Source organism: Sminthopsis crassicaudata, chromosome 1, assembly GCF_048593235.1.
Source record: "Sminthopsis crassicaudata isolate SCR6 chromosome 1, ASM4859323v1, whole genome shotgun sequence".
Lineage (NCBI taxonomy): Eukaryota > Metazoa > Chordata > Mammalia > Dasyuromorphia > Dasyuridae > Sminthopsis > Sminthopsis crassicaudata.
The window spans coordinates 336202233-336219012 of record NC_133617.1 but is presented as its reverse complement, the minus strand read 5'-3'; the positions used below and the strand labels follow the sequence as shown (position 1 = coordinate 336219012).

General features: G+C 33.1%; 1 pseudogene; it reads right to left on the bottom strand.

The window, feature by feature from the left end:
- Positions 1 to 233: 233 nt before the first annotated feature.
- LOC141549924 (methylmalonic aciduria and homocystinuria type D homolog, mitochondrial-like) lies at positions 234 to 1131 on the bottom strand (annotated as a pseudogene).
- Positions 1132 to 16780: the final 15649 nt, after the last annotated feature.

Genomic DNA, 16780 nt, shown 5'->3' with positions numbered 1-16780 from the left:
ATTATTTATAAAAACTAATTTTTTTACCTAGAAATGAGTTTTTTTTTTAAATTAGTATTTTTAGATAGTATCATGTACACATAAAGCTGCCACCAAAATTCTGTTTAATTTCTTCATGATGCAACTGGCAGGTGTGAAATTCATGAAATGTACTTCCAATAAACATGTGGGATAGTCCAAAGACTATGGCAAATCACTTCATAGAAGAAAAAAAAAAAAATCAACAGTTACTCTTAAATGTCAATAAGACCCATCTGTTCAAAAAGAGCATTGTTTGTATGCTGTCCAAGAAATGCCAATCTAGATGATAGATTAATAAAGCTAGCTCAATAGCCTTCAGTATGCAGGGCATAGTAAATTTCTTTATCACAACTAATAAACTTTTCTAACAGCATTTTTCTTTCATTTTCAGTTTCCTCATTCTATGTGGACATATAATTTTTGCTTTTCCACACTGCAGTTAGTATAATTAACTTGCCAGAATTCACTTCTGAAAACATAAATTCAAAATCTCTTCAAAATAGTTTTGGACATGTTTGTATTACACATTGTACTTTGGCATTTTAAAATGAGTTTCTGCCCTGTTAATTTCCTGTTATTCTACAGGTGCATCATTGCCCTCAAATTCACTTACAGTCATGGTGCCATCATAAATTCATGTCTTTCATTTAATAAAGGCTCGGCTAGGATGTTAGACAAAGCTCTTTGAATTTGACTTTTCTCTAGCAAAGTGGTTCCATTGAGGTGACAATCAAAAACTTATAATCTCAAGGAGCTGAAATCTTTTGATCCTGAATCAAATAGTCTCATTATTTCATCTGGTCACATAGTTCTTGAAAATATATCTGGGAATGCAGTTACATGAGAATTATCTGAACCCAAAGATCCCACAGTGGAAAAACTTTTGGGACTTGCAATCTTCCTGACTAAAAAGTAAAACCTAAGGGGGTAGAGAGCCAGCCTGGAACATCACATGTTTTTTTGAACTATACATATTGCCTCCCATCTCATTGATCCCCATCATTTAACATATGTAAGGGCTCATGAAGAGAAATAACTTGCATATTGCAGAGTGAAGATTCAAATATGGGTCCAGATCCAATGCCCTTTTCATTTTAACAGTGACGCCATTTTTATTTGAAGCAAAAATTAGAATATGTCGGCACAAATTTTTCCCCTTTCATTTATTCATTCAACAAAATTTTCAATGAATATTTATTCTATTTAATGCAAGGTGCTATCATTTATGAAAGGTCCAAAAGTGGTTAAGATATAACTATTAAACTCACTTAATAATATTTAATTTTATGTAGCACACTAAGGCTTGCAAAGCAAGTCACACATCATTTCATTTGAGTCTCACAACAGTGTCTGAGGTCATTACTACATATTGTATAATCTCCATTTTCACAGCTAAGGAAACTGAAAGTAAGAAAGACAAATGACTTGGCCAAAGTCCCACGATGGTAAAGCGTTAAGACTGGAATCCAGGTCTTCCTCCAATGCCAGCATTTAACCCATTATATCTCCTTCTATAGCTTATGATATAAAAGAAAAAAAGTAAAGACATTGTGTGTTTGTGTGTATAACCATAATATAAACCAGGACTTTATAAAATAGTATATACAAATAATATGATATCAGAATTCAAAGTAGGATAGGGTTGTTGTTTTTTGTTTGTTTGTTTGTTTGTTTTTTTACTAAAGTGATTAGGAAATGTTTCCTAAAATAGAGAGGGCATTTATACTAGATTTTTAAGTACTAGTATTGATGCCACTTGTTCAAACTAGTATGGATGGAAGAAGTAAGAGTAACAATTAGGCAGAGACAACTGCCTTCATAATGAACCAGAGTAAAAGTTCAATGAAGATTTACTAAATGGTGAGTTACCTATGCTGTTAGTTAACCCATTGGTTAGTTGATTGTTGTCCTTTGTTTTGGAAAAGGACCAAAATGACATCTCTTTGGTGATGAATTTGATTCATGTGTAACTTGGATTTAAGTGAGGCAGAAATACATAAAACCATCATCTTCATTTTCCCTTCTAGAGCCATCAATGAGTGGTCCAGTGGCAGTATTGAGCTGAAACAACTGGTGATGACTCAATTTGAAATGGATGATCTTGATGTCTTCAATGTCTAAACAAGCTCTAAGCACTCCATAACTTCTGCTTCACTATAGGCATTGGAACAAATTGTTCTCATCTGCCCATTCTAGCAAGAAAAGTCTTACTGCTTGGGATAGATACCCCTTAACTCATTGTAGGGTCTGAGACCCTTTGGTTACCCTCAGCCTGGTTTAGTCATTGCTGAAATGGATGGATACCAAAGGTGGAAACCAGTCTTATAAAGGATTTTGCAGCCCTCATCCCAGAGGTACTAGTCTTCCCTGAAGAGACCCCTCCTAGAACATGGAATTTATGTGGAGGAACAGTAAAATGTAAGCTTGGAAAGTTAGTTACTAGTGAGAATGTACTAGTTTTTAAATTCTAGCCTAAGAAATTGAGACACAAAGTCCTTATTCAGTAGAAATCATGTTAGAATTTAAAGCAAAGAAATATTTGAGGTGTTGTGATACTAAGAAGGGTGGATTAAAAGGAGAGACTAGAAAGTGAGTAACTGAGGAGTCTTGGAAATGAATGAAATGAAGGGATTCTGGACTAGCATTGAATTAAAATGAAATGGTAAGGACCAGAAAAATGCCAGCAGAGAGAATCTATTAACACTAATAATTCTGGAGAAAGGGACAAAGGACAAATAGAAGTGGAAGATAATACTGAGATTTCTTGCAAGGTGACTGGATAATAGTGATACTCCATAATAGCAATTCCTTTATCTTTCCTTATATCTTTTTATTCCACGGCTATTTCTTTTCTTGCATCTCAAATGCAATGTTCCTCAAAGTTCCACCCTTAGGCTTTACTCTATTCTGTCTATACTTAAAAATCTCATCTGCATTCTTGTATTTTTTCTGAACTTTATGTAAATGATTCCCAAAATGATAGCCTCCCTTCCACTGCCTCCTTGAACTACATGAAATTGCAATTTTATTGTTTACACACACATACACACACACACACACACACACACACACACACACACACACTAGCACTTCAAAGTCATAGCATCATTGATACCATAGTATAGTGAATTTAGAATTCTTAAATGCCTGGATGCAAATAGTAGTCATTAATGACCCAATTTCAACTTGGAAGGAAATCTTGTATGGTTACCAGATTTGGTCCATTTAAACATTGTAATCAATTAGATAAGAGGACAAGTATAAATAAATTCATTGTCACTAAGATATTAAACATTGTCAGATGATACAAAGGCATTGCAGGCTTGCTGACATAGTAGATAATTATTTAAATAGGTTTCATTTTAGCTAGAAACAGTAAAAATTCCAAGTTATTTTAATTTAAATACTGGGTGACTCTAGTAAAATAAAAATTGATAGAGTTAAATATAAAACCTTATAGTGGGATTCCAAAATCAAATGCAAAACTAAAGAAGAGAAGGTTTGTCTATATAGAAGTTCACCTTTAAAAAAAACCTTGTTCATTTTTTAATTGATTACAAGCTCAGTATGAATTAAACTATCCCTCTGTGGCAAATGTCTTGAATATAGTTGATGCTTAATAAGGCAAAGGAAGTTGAAGAGGAAAAGAGAAGAGAGAAGAAGGAAGAATAACTGAATGCTATGCAGAAGATTGTCAGTGTGATTTCAGGTAAATGAAGCTAGAGATATAAATGATAGCATATTAATGCAAATAATAGTTAGCATTTATGTAACACTTTAAGTTTTGCAAAACTATATTATGTGTTTGTATACATATATACACACACAAAACATATATGTGTATATGTGAATATTGAGTAAAATATTAAAATAATAAGTATATGTAAATATAGTCTTATTTGTTCCTCTTTACAACCTTACTGGGTAGGTGCTATTACTGTTCTCATTTTACAAGCAAGAAAATTGAGGCTGAGAGGTTGTGTTTTGTACAGAGGCTTAGAGCTAATAAATGGTCTTTCTTTCAAGTTCAGCCCTCTGTCCTATACATCACCTTGTTAATGGGTCATCCAGAAGAAGACAACCACTGGGTCATCATAAATGACCAACAGAAACACTCCACATTTTCCATGGCATGAAATTTTAGAAAGAAATAGATTCAGCATGATTTTCCAGAGGACTGATTTGTGGAGTAAAAAAGCAAGTTCTTGATTGTATTCACATATAATTTGCACATGTCTGCAAAGACTATGCAGAAATTTCCTCAGACAATTTTCAAGTTAAAGTTTTATTGCTGCTTCCTTGAAGATTGTCATTTCTGTTTCTTTTCTTTCAATTCTTTTTCTCATCTACTCACTCTAAGTGATCCAGATCCCCACCATCCAGGGGTTCTTAAACTACGGCCTGCGGGCCAGATGCAGCCGCTGAGGAAGTTTATGCGGCCTCCAGGTTATGGCAAATGGGCTGAGGGGCAGAGACAGAGTGTGAGTTTTTGTTTTTACTATAGTCGGGCCCTCCAACAGTCCGAGGGACAGTGAACTAAATCCCCATTTAAAAAGTTTGAGGACCACTGAACTATCTAACAAAGAAAATGAGAAGACAAGGGCAAAGAAATAAGGACTATAGTAAGGAATGAAATAATACTAAAAATGCCTAAATTTGTCTTTTTGCCATTATTTCCTCCCCTTCACGAGATACCCAAAGAAATTTGAAAGTCCAACCCCCCCACCCCAGTTTTTGGATTCAGAATTTAGTCCTCTATTCCTTCATTAAATATAGATAAATATATATATATAAAAAGAAATTTCAGGGAGAAATCCAAATTTGTGTACAGAACTACAGTCATTGAATTATCTTGAACGAACAAGATTTCTTCTTCTTATCCTGACTGAGTTCTTTTTGATAAATATTAAAAAAAAACATCATTTCTAATATCTTTTCATTATCTTTCCTCCTTTCTCACTGGGAGGTTCATCAGTAGGATTGCCAGAGTCTCACTCTGGCAGATCTGCATGAACAACCAACAGTTACCCAGAAATAAAAGAAACTTTTAAATAAATGAAAGAATATATTTACATTTCAACCAGCACTGTAGATACAGAGAGAGACCTCCTTCTGGCCAGCTGAATGAGAAGCAAAGAATAATAAGAAGAGAAGAAGAAAAATAATACCTGCTATTTGAAATATTTCAAAGAAAACACAGATAACTGCTATTAACCAGTCAAAGAATAGCACACCAGAAGCTATGAAAATCATTCTACATGACATCCTTTAGTCAGCATTACCTAAATTATCAGGCTATTAAGATTTTTTTTAATGAAAAACATTAGACTGTTATTGTTGATTTGTGCCTGACTCTTTGTGACTCTATATGGAGTTTTCTTGGCAAAGACTCTGGAGTGATTTGCTATTTCCTTCTCTAGCTCATCTTACTGATAAAGAAACTGGGGCAAATAGGATCAAGTGACTTGACCATGGTCACACAGTTAGTATTAAATTGAACTGAAATCATAAAGATTATTTTTCTTAATTCCATGCCTGACTCTCTATCCGCTGAGCCAACTAGTTGCACTAAAATAAAGTTGAATTTGAAAGGTATAATGTCAAAGCTTATTAATAATAATAATTCAAGTGTTTTGGATGGCTGAATGAAAAACAAAACTATTAAGCCCTTGTCATATATCAATCAATAAACTACACACTTTAAATGCAGATGCAAAAAATAAAGAGTCCCTGCCTTTATGTGTTTTATATATTTAGGGAAGAGTCCACATATAAGTGAATGGTAGTACAAGAAAGAAACCTTTTTGAGCATATACACCAATTTTGTTATCATCTTCCAATATTTTCCTCTCCATTCACTGAACACAATTTCAACTAAAATTTCCTATGTATAAGGCAGGGCACTATAGTTTATGATGAGTACACAAGTGCTTAAGACATAGCCATAAACTTCATATTATGATAGTTAATCTTTACAAAGCATTTTAAGGCTTACAAAACAATACAGTCACATTGTTTTATTTGAGCATCAGAACAAACATTGAAAGTAATTACTATAGATTTTATCCCCATTTTTTACACACATAAAAACTGAGAAAAAAGAAAAATTAAATGATTTGCCCATAGTCACATGACTTAAAGTATAAAAACTAGAATTTTAGATTGAGTAGAAAGAAGGTACAATTATGTCATAGATGTGCTTATTATGAAAAGATTGTGAAATATGGTGGAATATATCAGAAAATTCCAGGATCTTCAGGTTTTATAAATCAACAAGACAAAAATAGTGCCTCAGGATGAACATAGAGCAATAAAAATAAATGAGAGTTGTAATAGAACAATGGTCCTTCTGGCATAAGCAGAAAAGATTTGAAGAGAAATCCCAGAATGAAAGTTTGGCCATTGTAAACACTTTTAGATTAGCTCCACTATAAGAGGAGTCAGCAGACCCTCTCTGAGCTGGGCTGGGAAGTAGCCTCAGTCCCAGGAATTACACCTCCTGGACATTGTGGTGAATTAGGTTTCAGAGCAGGGAAAGGCTGAGGAAAGCAGAAAGTAACAAGCCCTGGGCAGAAAGTAACAAGCAGACACAAAACCAAGCACTCTACTAACTAAAAGGATATAGAAGTGTAAGTCAGAGCTCTTGGTTTCAATTTCTGGTCAGAAGGTAGAACTTGAGGACCTGAGACCAGAAGCACCTAAACTTCCCCACAACACACACACACACACACACACACACACACACACACACACACACACACACACATCCTAGTCCTAGATGAGATTGCAATAATAAATAAATAAATAAATATGTTGTAATGAGAAAGGAGAAAAAGTTCAACCACAGAAAATTGTTATAAGAGGAGAGAATAATGTTGGTCTTCTGAGGAGGATGCATCAAAAAAGACTTTCTTACCCAAAGAGTAACGTTAAATAGTCACCTGCCCAAAAAGAATGCATAGAAAAACTCTTAAAAGATTGTTTTTTAAGTTGAATGAGAGAGATTGAGGGGGAAAAAAAAACAACCATCTTTTAAAAAAGATGCAAGAAAAAGAGTTTTACAATGGAGTATGAGGGAACTTTACTCTCATAAGAATTGGCTCAACTAAGAAATAACATCCATACTCAATAAGGATATAGAAATCTGTCTTATCCTGTAGGAAAATAGGAGGGGAATAGAATGTAGGAACGGGGTTGGTGATAAGAGAAAGCATTTTGGGGAGGGAGGGAGTGGTCAGTAGATAAATACTTTTGAGGAGGGACAGGGTAAAACGAGAGAGAGAATAAATGGGGGAAATACAATTAGTAATAATAATTATTTTTAAAAATTGAAACAAGTTTCTCTGATAGATTATTGTCCTCTGGGAATTTATTTGATAAGCAGGATGCTCTCAAGCTAAAAAAAAAACCAAAAAAACCTGGAAAGTGTTCCATAAACAAGTGAAATATCCCATATACAAAGTAATAACAATGTTCTGGTATAACCAGCTGCAAATGACTCATAAAACAATCATCCATGCCTACTCTGAAGGATTTATGATTAAAAAAAATACTATCCATACCCCTTTTCATTTTTAAGACTAACAATTTGCTTTTCCCCTTTCCTTTTTTTAATCAGATTAACTAAGGGTTTGTCTATTTTGTTGTTTTTTCCATAGAACCAACTCTTAGTTTTATTAATTAATTCAATAGTTTTTTTTTTTTTTTTACTTTCAATTTTATTAATCTCAACTTTTATTTTTAGAATTTCAAATTTTGTGTTTGTCTGGAGATTTTTAATTTGTTCCTTTTCTAGCACTTTTAGTTATAAGCCCAATTTGTTGACCTTCTCTTTCTCTATTTTATGCAAGTAGGCCTCTAGAGATATAAAACTTGCCCTTATTACTGCTTTGGCTGTATCCCACATATTTTGGTATGATGTCTCATTATTGTCATTTTCTTGGGTGAAGTTATTAATTATGTCTATGATTTGCTGTTTTATCCAATAATTATTTAGTACAAGATTATTTAGTTTCCAAATATTTTTTGGTCTATTTTCCCCTGGCTTTTTATTAAATGTAATTTTCATTGCATTGTGGTCTGAAAAGGATGCATTTACTATTTCTGCCTTACTGCATTTGATTTTGAGGTTTTTATGTCCTAGTATATGATCAATTTTTGTATAGGTTCCATGAACTGCTGAGAAGAAAGTGTACTTTTTTTTCTGTCTCCATTTAGCTTTCGGCAAAGATCTATCATATCAAACTTTTCTAGTATTCTATTTACCTCTTTGACTTCTTTCTTATTTATTTTGTGGTTTAATTTATCTAATTCTGAGAGTCTAAGGTTGAGGTCTCCCACAATTATAGTTTTGCTACCTATTTCTTTTTGCAGCTCTCTTAATTTCTCTTTTAAGAATTTAGATACTGCACCACTTGGTGCATATATGTTTAATATTGATACTGCTTCATTATCTATGCTACCCTTTAGCAGGATATAATGCCTTTCCTTATCTCTTTTGATTAGATCAGTTTTTGTTTTTGTTTGATCTGAGAGGAGGATGGCTACTCCTGCTTTGTTGGCTTTGCCTGAAGCATAGTAGATTCTGCTCCACCCTTTTACTTTTATTCTGAATTATCACCCTGTTTCAGGTGCATTTCCTGTAAACAACATATAGTAGGATTCTGACTTTTAATCCAGTCTGCTAACTGCTTCCTCTTTATGAGGGAGTTCACCCCATTTACATTTATGGTTAGAATGACTAATTCTATATTGCTTGCCATCCTGCTAACCCCTGCTTATGCTTTTCTCTTTTCCTTCCCTCTTACCCCTCTCCCCAGTATTAAATTTGTGAACACCACTTGCTTTTCATAGCCCTCCTTTTTTAGTATCCCTCCCCCACCTTAAAGTTCCTCTTCCTATTTTACCCCTTTTTCTCACAATTTCTGTATTCCCTTCCCCTTAGCTTACTCCTTCCCGTTCACTTTTTAATGACGTGGAAGAAGTTTCATCATAAATTGAATATGTCTATTGATACACACTATGCTCATTCCCCTCCTTTCTTTCTCTCAGATATAATAGGTTACCTTTGCCTCTTCATGAGATGTTGTATCACTACTTTACCCTTTTTCATGATATAATTTCCTTTCCACTTCTAGTTTCTAGGACAAATTATACATGTGTTCTTTACATATCTTTATGGCAGAAATATAGTTCTCAAGATTTCTTTTTACCTTTTTAGAAATCTCTTGAGTTCTGTATTTGTAGATCAAACATTTTGTGTAGATCTGGTTTTTTCATCAAGAATAGATGGAATTCATTTATTTTGTTAAATGTCCATCTTCTACCCTGGAAACTGATGCTCATTTTTGCTGAGTAAGTTATTCTTGGCTGCATGCCAAGTCCCTTAGCCTTTCAGATTATCATATGCCAGGCCCTGCGTTCTTTTAATGTGGATGCTGCTAGATCCTGGGTTATCCCTATTGTGGCTTCTCCATATTTGAATTGCTTTTTTTCTAGCAGCTTCCAATATTTTTTCCTTCATCTGATGGTTCTTGAACTTGGCCACTATATTCCTCGGCATTTTGATTTTAGGGTTCCTTTCAGTAGGTGATCAATGAATTTTTTCAATGTCTATTTTACCCTCTGTTTCCAAAACATCTGGGCAGTTCTCTTTGATAATTTCCTGGAAAATAGTGCCCAGGCTCTTTTTTTCCTCACATTTTTCAGGGAGTCTGATTATTGTCAAATTGTCTGTCCTGGATCTGTTTTCCAGGTCTGTTGTCTTTCCAATAAGGTACTTGACATTCTTTTCAATTGCTTCGTTTTTCTGGTTTTGCTTGACTACTTCTCTCCTTGAGTCATTCATTTCTACTTGTTCGAGTCTAATTTTCAACGATGTATTTTTTTCACTCACTTTTTTAATATCTTTTTGTAATTTTTCAATTGAGTTTTTAAGTGAGTTTTTTTCTTCTATGGAATTTTTTTCCATTTCATCCATTTTATTTTTTAGAGAGCTGTTTTCTTTTTCCAGCTCACTAATCCTGCTTTCCTTGGAGTTGTTTACCTTTTCTAATTCACTAATTTTGTTTTTCAATTATTTGATTTCTTTATCCACTCTGTCTTTAAATGTGTGGGATGACTTAAGACTGAACTGTATTTGCCAAAAATTTGGCAACAATTAGTCTGGGCTTTAATTCACAAGGAATACAGATGCTTAGTGTTTACATTTATAGAACATTTTATAGTTATTTGAGTTTTAAAAATATTAGCTGAATTGATCCTTTGAGTACAATAATCTGAATCATGCCTATTTCATAGATGAAACCAAGAGGTTAAGCTCTAACTTAGCAAAGTTAACACAACTGAAACTAGAATCTAAATAGTTAGAAACTGCATCATGAGACATGGGCAACAAATGAGTAGGAGGAAATAATTGATTCACAAAATATTGTAAAGGTTCAGGACAGTGCAAATGAGCACTAAAATCCTACTTTTTATATATAGAATCACTTAGTCTCAGAGTTAGAAAGGATCTCAAAATCATCTTGACAAAGAACTTTTTCTTTGTTTTTTTCATTGATTTTTTTTATTTTTGTAAAAGCTTTTTTATTTACAATACATATGCATGGGTAATTTTTCATCCTTGATCTTTACAAAACCTTTTGTTCTAAATTTTCCCCTCCTTCCCCTCACTCCTTCTCCTAACTGGCAGGTAATTCAATACATGCTAAACATGTTAAAATATATGTTAAATCCAATATACATATACATATTTATGTAGTTATTTTGCTGCACAAGAAAAACAGATAAAGAAAGAAGAAAAAAAACTGAGAAAGAATACAAAATGCAAGCAAACAACAAGATTTTGTTGAGAGATAGTGAGAATGCTATGTTGTGGCCCACACTCTGTTTTCATGGTCTTCTTTCTGGGTATAAATGGCTCTCTTCATCACTGAACAATTGGAACTGATTTGAATCATCTCATTGATGAAGAGAGCCATGTCCATCAGAATTGATCATTGTACAGTCTTCTTATTGCTGTGTACAATGATCGAAAAGGCACATTTTCTAACTTGAATTCAACAAATGGTCCCACACTGAATATATCATTACTCCCCAAACTATTCCACCTCACTTTGGGACAGTCAGAATTGTCAAAAAGTTTTTTCCTCATATCAAGCCCAAATCTGCTTCTTCAATTCATCAAATACGTAACAGTGTCCATTATATATGGAAGGTATTGCAACTTTTCCCTGTTATTCCTGGTACTTCATCCTCTAGGGTAAAATAAGGCAGTCTTTCAGATCAGGAGTGAGAGTGGGAAAACTAAGTTTATTATTAAATTGTTAAAAATTAATCGTTCATCCTAAATGAGAGATACTGGAAGAATATAATATTATACATGGATATATGCATATAAGTGGGGATGTCAAGCCTAAGACCTTATTTACTTAGTTAATTAAAATATGGTATTGATTACAAATCAGATTAAAAAGAGAAAGATCATTTATATTTGTGGTGTATTATAGTCAGATTATTTTAGCATTAATCTATGTTGAATCCATGACTACTTCTACTACAAGTATTCACCTTCTCTGATTAAAGAAATTTGCTACAAAAGGAAAAAGAAAGGAAATGATTATGACAATATCAAGATTGTCCCTTCAAGAGTACAGACTGAACTGATATAAATTATAGCAAGAGAAACTCCCTTAACTCTCTTTGATTTGCTAGTCAACAAGCAAACTTTAAGTAAATTTCCATATTATTCCAAGGATGTGATAGCCAAGCTCAAAAGTTGCACAATGAGAAAATTGCATCAAAAAGATTTTATCTTTGCCTACACAGAATAGTACCCTCAACTTCCCAGGCACAAACATCCACCTGTAACAGTTCTCAGGCTTCCTTTGGACAGCACACAAAATTCCAATTGTATGTTAGATTGTTGGCTTACTGACAATTCAGACAATCAATTCAAATAAAAACTCATAATGATATTATATTACAGTTCCCCCAAATTGAGACATTAATGTAATATTGGTGCAGTTGTGAATTTATTCAACTATTAGGTAATTTGGAACTATGTCCAATGGGCTATGAAATCATGCATACCTTTTGACTCAACAATGCTACTTCTGGCCCTATCCAAAAGAAAATTTTAAAAAGAAAGAAAAAAAAAAAAAAGACCTCTATGTACAAAGAGACACTCAAAAGCAATCAGTATATATTGTGTACAATGTACTCCTGGTTCTACTTATTTTGCTCAATATCAGTTTATATAAATCTTTCCAGGCCTTTCTAAAAATCAGGTTGTTCATCATTTTTTTATGGAACAACATCATTACTTTCATATACCACAACTTGTTCAGACATTCCCCAATTGATTATCCTTTTTCAATTCTTTGCTACCACAAAAAAGAGCTACTACAAATATTGTAGCCCATGTGGGTCCTTTTCCCCTCCTTTCCTTGGGAAACAGACCCAAATAATGGCACTACTCAGTCAAAGCATTGCTCTCCAGAATGATTGAATTATTTCCCAACTCCATCAACAATGTATTGTGTCCCATTTTTCCCATATTCCCTCCAAAATTTATGATTGTCTTTGCCTGTCATCTTAGCCAGTCTGAGAGGTGCAAGATGACACCTCAAAATTGTTTTAATTTCCATTTCTCTGATCAATAGTGATTTAGAGCACTTTTTCATATGACCATATGGCTTTAATTTTGTCATCAGAAAAGTGTCTGTTTATATCCTTTGACCATTTATCAATTAGGGAATAACATATTCTTTTACAAATTTGACAGTGGTTGTAAAGATTTTTTCCCAGCTTTGACTTCCCTTTTAATCTTTTCTGTTGATTTTGTTTGTGCAAACCCTTTTTTAATTTAATGTAATCAAAGTTGAATATTTTGCCTTTCATAATATTCCCTAGTTTGTCTTTGGTCATAAATTTCTCCCCTCTCCAAAGATCTGATAGATAAATTATCCTTTACTTTCCTAATGTTTTCTGATATCATTTATGGCCAAATCATGTACGCATTTTGACCTTATTTTGGTATAAGGTGCGAGATATAGGTCTATACTGAGTTTCTGACATAGTATTTTCCAGTTTTCCCAGCAATTTTTGTCAAATAGTGAGTTCTTATTCCAGAAGCTGGAGTTTGGGAGTTTGTCAAATACTACATTATGTTATGCCTTGATTATTTGTATCATATGTATCTAATTTATTATACTGACCCATTACTCTATTTCTCAGTTAATTCCAAATGCTTTTGATTACTGCTGCTTTAATATATAATTTTATTGCTATGCCACCATCCATTGTAATTTTTTGATTAATTCCTTTGATATTCTTGCTATTCTTTTTGTTCTCCCAGATGAATTTTAGTATCATTTTTTCTAGTTCTATGAAATAATTTTGGTAGTTTGATTGATATGGCACTGAACAATTTAGGCATAACTGTCATTTTATTATATTAGCTTGGACTATGCACGAGCAATTGTTATTTTTCCAATTGTTTGCATCTGATTTTATTTGTGTAAGAAGTGTTTTGTAATTATGTTCATATAGTTTTTATGGGTTTGTGGTGGCAGGTAGACACCCAAGTATTTTATTTTCTCTACAGTAATTTTAAATAAAGTTTCTCTTTCTATTTCTTGCTGATGGACTTTGTCAGCAGTAGCTAGAAATGCTGATGACTTGTATAGATTCATTTTATATCCTGCAACTTTGTTCAAGCAGTGAATTGTTTCCAGTAGGTTTCTGATTGATTTTCTAAGATTCTCTAAATATATCAATACATTATCTGCAAAGAGTAATCATTTTATTTCCTCTTTGCCTGTTCTAATCCCTTTAATTTCTTTTTTTCTTTTCTTATTGCTCAAGGCAACACTTGTCAGTCAATGTTGAATAACTGGCGATAATGGGCATCCTTGTTTCACCACTGAAGTTCTTAGGAATATGTCCAGATTCTTTCCATTACAAATAATGCTTACTGTTGGTTTTTGATAGATATTGTTATTATTTAAAGCAAAGCTCCCCTTATCCTTATGTTCTCTAGTATTTCCCCTGAGGCAATTGGAGTTAAGTGACTGCCCAGGGTCACATATCACATAGTTAGGAAGGGTTAAGTGTCTGAGGTCAGATTTGAACTCAGTTCTTCCTGACTTCAGGGCTGGTGCTCTATCCACTGTGCCACAAAGCAGCCCCTGTTCTCTAGTGTTTTTAAAAAGCAAAGCTTTTTCTTCACCTATTGAGATTATCATATGGTTTCTGTTGGTTTTGTTAATTATATGATTGATGATGATAATAGTTTTCCTGATATTGAAACAGCCCTGCATTCCTGGTATAAACCCCACTTGGTCATAGTCTATTATCCTACTGATAAATTGCTATAATCTTTTTGCTAATGTTTTATTTAAATTTTTTACATCAATATTCATTAGGGAGATTGGTCTGTAATTTTCTATCTCTGTTTTGACATTTCTTGGCTTAGGTTATCAGTACCATATTTGTGTTATAGAGGGAATTTGTCAGGATAGATAAGAAGGAATTCTTTACCTATTTTTCCAAATAGTTTACATAGTATTGGAAGTAATGTTCTTAAAATATTTGTTAGAATTCACTTGTGAATCCATCTGGACCTAGAGATTTTTTTTCCTTAGGGAGTTCATTAGTGGCTTGTTTAATTTCTTTTTCAAAAATGACACTGTTTACATAATTTATTTCCTCTTATGTTAATCTGGGCGATTTATATTTTTTGTAAATGTTCATCCATTTCTGTTAGATTGTCAAATTTGCTGCCATACAGTTAAGCAAATTAGCTCCAAATTATAGCTCTAATTTCTTTGCCATTGGTGGTAAGTTCACCCTTTTCATTTTTGATACTGGTGACTATTTTTTTTCCTTTCCTTTTCTTAATCAAATTAGCCAAAGATTTATCTATTTTGTTGATTTTTTTTTCATAAAATCAACTTTTGGCTTTATTTATTAGTTCTATAGTTTTCTTAGTTTCAATTTTATCAATCTCTCCTTTGAGTTTCATAATTTCTAATTTGGTATTTAATTGAGAGGTTTTAATTTGTTCTTATTCTAGCTTTTTTAATTGCATGCCCAATTTATTGATCTCCTCCTCTATTTTATTCACAAAGCTATTTAGAGATATAAAATTTCCCCTAAGAACTGCTTTGGCTGCATCCCATAGATTCTGGTATGTTGCCTCATTACTTTCATTCTCTTAAATGAAATTATGAATTATTTGAAATTATGAATTATTTCTGTGATTTGTTGTTTGAGCCACTCACTTATTAGAATTAGATTATTCAATTTCCAATTGGTTTTTACTCTATCTTTCCCTTCCCCTTTAATGAATAAAATTTTTATTGCATTGTAGTCTAAAAAGGCAGCATTTACTATTTCTGTCCTTATGCATTTGATTGTGAGATTTTTATGCCTAATACATTGTCAATTTTTGTGTAGGTGCCATGTAATGCTGAGAAAAATTCCATTCTGTTCCTATTAAATTTCCTCCAGAGGTCTACCATATTTAGGTTTTCTAAGATTCTATTAAACTCCCTAGTTTCTTTCCTTTTTTTAATTTTGTGATTAGAGTTGTCTGAATCTGAGAGGGGAAGGTTGAGGTTCCCCAGTATAGTTTTGCTGTCTATTTCTTCCTATAACTAGCTTAAAATTTTATTTAGGAATCTGGCTGCTCTACCACTTGGTACATACATATTTAGTATCATTACTACCATTGTTTAAGGTACTCTTAAGGTACTCTTTATCAAAATGTATTTTCCTTCCTTATCTCTTTTAATAATAATATCTATTTTTACTTTTGCTTTATCTGAGATTGGAATTGCTACCCCTGTCTGGTTGTTTGTTTGTTGCTTCAGCTGAAGCATAATAAATTCTGTTCCAGCCTTTTACCTTAACTCTGTATGTGTCTCTCTGTGTCAAATGTATTTCTTTCTTTTAAACAATATATTGTAGGATTCTGGTTTTTTTTAGTCCTCTCACCTCTTCCCTTCTTTTTTAGAGGGTTCATTCCATTGACATTCATAATTATGATTGCAAGCTCTGTATTTTCCTCCATCCTATTTTTACCCCTGTATATACTTTGTTCTCTCTTTCCACCCTGTCCTTAATCATGTTATTTTTTACCCATCAAACCTACAACCTTATCTTCTGTCAACCCTTCTCCCCTTTCTCTTACTTTTTCCCTAATGTTTCTACTTTCCCTTTTATCTTGCCCTTCCCTTTCTTTCCTCTTTTTCTACTTTTTTACAGGGTTAGATACATTTCTGTAGCTAACTGAATGGTTGTTATTAGAGCCAAAACCGATGAGATAAACCTTCAGACAATGCTTACTTCCCTTGCTTCTTTCCCTATATTGTAATAGGATTTTTGTGCTTCTTTGTGTGAACTAATTGTCCCATTATATCTCCCCTTTCCTCTTTTTTCTAGTATAGATCTTTTTTCACCCCTTAATGTCTTTTTCTTTGATGTCATTACATCAGAGACCATTCACATCCACAGCCTCAGTTAATAAGATGCCACCATATGTTTTTACCCTAGTGACAAGTACAATTTGCAAGAGTTACAGATATCATTTTATCATATAGGGTTCTAAATAGTTTAACATTTAAATAACACACACACACACACACACACACACACACACACACACACACACACACACACATATATATATATATATATATATTTTTTTTTTTTTTTTCCCCATTTACCTTTCTATGCTTCTTTTGAGTCCTGT